Genomic DNA, 4,694 nt, shown 5'->3' with positions numbered 1-4,694 from the left:
ATCGGGAGTTTCACCGCCGCAAGCCTCTATAGCCACCAAAAACCTCTCGGGACCCTATTTTGGCACCCTACCGGAGGGGGATCGCTCACCGGTGACCATCTTCATCATCCCGGCGCTCTCCATGACGAGGAGGGAGTAGTTCACCCTCGGGGCTGAGGGTATGTACCAGTAGCTATGTGTTTGATCTCTCTCTCTCTCTCTCTCTCTCTCATGTTCTTGAGGTGATACGATCTTGATGTATCGCGAGCTTTGCTATTATAGTTGGATCTTATGATGTTTCTCCCCCTCTACTCTCTTGTAATGGATTAAGTTTTCCCTTTGAAGTTATCTTATGGGATTGAGTCTTTAAGGATTTGAGAACACTTGATGTATGTCTTGCATGTGCTTATCTATGGTGACAATGGGATATTCACATGATCTACTTGATGTACGTTTTGGTGATCAACTTGCGGGTTCAGTGACCTTGTGAACATATGCATAGGGGTTGGCACACGTTTTCATCTTGACTCTTCGGTATAAACTTTGGGGCACTCTTTGAAGTACTTTGTGTTGGTTGAATAGATGAATCTGAGATTGTGTGATGCATATCATATAAATCATGCCCATGGATACTTGAGGTGACATTGGAGTATCTAGGTGACACTAGGGTTTTGGTTGATTTTTGTCTTAAGGTGTTATTCTAGTACAAACTCTATGATAGATCGAACAGAAAGAATAGCTTTGTGCTATTTTACTACGGACTCTTGAATAGATCAATCGGAAAGGATAAATTTGAGGTGGTTTCGTACCCTACAATAATCTCTTCATTTTTGTCCGCTATTAGTGACTTTGGAGTGACTCTTTGTTGCATGTTGAGGGATTGTTATATGATCGAACTAGTGCACCTATACAATTTACCATTGTATTGGGTGTGTTGGGGACACAAGAGACTCTTTGTTATTTGGTTGCATGGTTGTTTGAGAGAGACCATCTTCATGCTACGCCTCCCACAGATTGATAAACCTTAGGTCATCCACTTGAGGGAAATTTGCTAGTGTCCTACAAACCTCTGCACTTGGAGGCCCAAAACGTCAACAAGAAGAAGGTTGCGTAGAAGACATCAGCCGCAAGTCCTCAAGATGGGGCGACGGGGTCACATATTTCGTGAGTCTCTGCTTGTTACGGCGCGTACCTAATCCACTACGATTTGGATATTTGATCCGAGGGGCCTCTGGCCTGATAGCACTAACCATCACGTGGGCATAGTATGGGCGTTCTATGTGGTATGCATCAGCCGAAGCTTAATAGACGTCAGCGATTGAGTGGCGCGCGCCGGGTTGGACTGTGTAAGCACTGTCGGATATCGGGTTCCGGCAAAACCCTTAAGGTTCGAACACTAGGATCTGCATGAAGATTTCCTCCTACCGAAACACGCCCTCAACCTCGCCACGATCTCTAAGCTAGCACGATGAACAACACAAGAGACACAAGATTTATACATGTTCGGGCCACCGTTGTGGTGTAATACCCTACTCCTGTGTGTGGTGGTGGATTGCCTCTTGGGCTGGTGATGAACAGTATAAGGGAAGAATAGCCTCATGAGGAGGGGTGTTCTCGAGCTGGTGAGGTGCTCTGCTTGGGAAGGATTTGTTCCGTCTCTAGATGAGATGCCCCTCCTACTGTGGTGGCTAGCCCTATTTATAGAGGCCCTGGTCCTCTTCCCAAATATTGAGCGAGAAGGGATCCACCAACGGCCATTTTGAAAGGGGACAACTAGTAGAGGCTATCCTAACTAAAGGTGGTCTTCGTCTGCCAAAGGCGCTGGTGGTGATGCTGTCTTGGGCTCCATGGTGACCTCCGTCCTGCCGTCTTGTTGGTCTTGGTCTTGTTGCACCGATATGGAAACCTTTGCATGATGCCTCGGTACTACACGCCTGCGCTTGCCTCCTTTGCAGCAACGAGGAAACGAGGACACTGTGCGGGCTGGCGCCCTCCTGGCACCCGCCTGGCATTGGTTGTCATGGCTTGCGTCACGGGAACCTCGCGAGGTACCACCTGCCTTGATCTCTCCACCTCCTCGCGAGCCTGCCTGGTGAGGCCGCCCCTGAGGAGGCCTTGCATCATTCGCCTCGCGAGGCTTGGCCCCTCGCGAGGTTCTTGAGCATTTGGTTGATGAAGACGGCCGTACTGGGCCACTGGTTGAGCCACGCCGTAGGTCGCACACAGGCAAGTCTGGGGACCCCCGTTCCCAGAACACCAACAGAAGCCCACGGGCCCAAGGCGCGCTCAGACTTGGCTTAGCGGCAAAGCCAAAGGGCAAGTGCGGAGTACCATGGGCCCCAACAGCCTGCTGATACGTCTCTAACGTATCTATATTTTTTTATTGTTCCATGCTATTATATTACGTGTTTTGGATGTTTATGGGCTTTATTTTATACATTATTATCATTTTTGGGACTAACCTACTAACCGGAGGCCCAGCTCATATTGCTGTTTTTTTGCCTATTTCAATATTTCGAAGAAAAGGAATATCAAACGTAGTCCAAATGGAATGAAACCTTCGGGGACGTGATTTTTGGAACGAACAAGATCCGGAGAGCTTGGAGGGCAAGTCAAGAAACAACCGGAGCCTCCACGAGATAGGAGGGCCCCCCCCCCCTGTAGGGCGTGCCCCCTGTCTCGTGGGCCCCTTGGGCGTCGACCGACGTACTTCTTCCTCCTATATAAACCTACGGACCCCGAAAACATCCAGGGGCACCACGAAACACAATTTCCACCACCGTAACCTTCTGTATCCGCGAAATCCCATCTTGGTGCCTTCGCCGGCACTCTGCCGGAGGGGGAATCGACCATGGAGGGCCTCTACATCAACTTCCTTGCCCCTCCTATGAGTTGTGAGTAGTTTACCACAGACCTATGGGTCCATAGTTATTAGCTAGATGGCTTCTTCTCTCTTTTTGGATCTCAATACAATGTCCCCCCCTCTCTTGTGGAGATCTATTCGATGTAATCTCTTTTTGTGGTGTGTTTGTCGAGATCCGATGAATTGTGGGTATATGATCAGATTTATCTATGGATATTAATTGAATCTTCTCTGAATTCTTTTATGTATGATTGAGTTATCTTTGCAAGTCTCTTCGAATTATCGATTTGGTTTGGCCTACTAGATTGATCTTTCTTGCCATGGGAGAAGTGCTAAGCTTTGGGTTCAATCTTGCGGTGTTCTTACCCAGTGACAGAAAGGGTTACAAGACACGTATTGTATTGTTGCCATTGAGGATAACAAGATGGGGTTTATATCATATTGCATGAGTTTATCCCTCTACATCATGTCATCTTGCTTAATGCGTTACTCTGTTCTTATGAACTTAATACTCTAGATGCATGCTGGATAGCGGTCGATGTGTGGAGTAATAGTAGTAGATGCAGGTAGGAGTCGGTCTACTTGTTATGGACGTGATGCCTATATACATGATCATGCCTAGATAACGTCATAATTATTCGCTTTTCTATCAATTGCTCGACAGTAATTTGTTCACCCATCGTAATTCTTATGCTCTCGGGAGAAGCCTCTAGTGAAACCTATGGCCCCCGGGTCTATCTCTTATCATATTTGCTTTAAATCTACTTTTATTTGCATCTTTACTTTCTTGCATCTATATTATAAAATACCAAAAATATATTTATCTCTATCAGATCTCACTTTCGCAAGTGGCCGTGAAGGGATTGACAGCCCCTTTATTGCGTTGGTTGCGAGTTCTCAGTTTGTTTGTGTAGGCGCGTGGGACTTGAGGAGCTTCCTACTGGATTGATACCTTGGTTCTCAAAAATTGAGGGAAATACTTACGCTACACTTGCTGCATCACCCTCTCCTCTTCGGGGAAAACCAACGCTAGCTCAAGACGTAGCAAGAAGGATTTCTGGCACCGTTGTCGGGGAGGTCTTCGCTCAAGTCAAGACATACCAAGTACCTATCACAAACCCATCTCCCTCGCATTTACATTATTTGCCATTTGCCTCTCGTTTTCCTCTCCCCCACTTCACCCTTGCCGTTTTATTCGCCCTCTCTTTCCCAATCTCCTCCTCTCTTTTTGCTTGCCGTTTTTCCTGTTTGCTTGTGTGTTGGATTACTTGTTGCCATGGCGCAAGATAATACCAAATCGTGTGATTTTTGGAATACCAATAATAATGATTTCCTTAGTACTCCGATTGCTCCTCTTAATGATGTTTGAGTCTTGTGAAATCAATGCTGCTTTGCTGAATCTTGTTATGAAAGATCAATTCGCCGGCCTTCCTAGTGAAGATGCCGCTAAATAATTTTGTTGATTTGTGTGATATGCAAACGAAGAAAGATACGGATAACAATATTGTCAAATTGAAGTTATTTCCGTTTTCACTTAGAGATCATGCTAAAGTTTGGTTTTCGTCTTTGCCTAAAAATAGTATTGATTCTTGGAACAAGTGCAAAGATGCTTTTATCTCTAAGTATTTTCCTCCCGCTAAGATCATCACTCTTAGAAACGATGTTATGAATTTTAAACAACTTGATCATGAGCATGTTGCCCAATCTTGGGAAAGAATAAAATTGATGCTTCGCAATTACCCTACTCATGGTTTGAATTTATGGATGATCATACAAAAAATTTATGCCGGTTTGAACTTTGCTTCTAGAAATCTCTTAGATTCGGCCGCGGGAGGCACCTTTATGGAAATCA

This window comes from Triticum dicoccoides, chromosome 1B (assembly GCF_002162155.2).
Source record: "Triticum dicoccoides isolate Atlit2015 ecotype Zavitan chromosome 1B, WEW_v2.0, whole genome shotgun sequence".
Classification (NCBI taxonomy): domain Eukaryota; kingdom Viridiplantae; phylum Streptophyta; class Magnoliopsida; order Poales; family Poaceae; genus Triticum; species Triticum dicoccoides.
The sequence above is the reverse complement of the archived record's forward strand: the minus strand, read 5'-3'. Positions refer to the sequence as shown.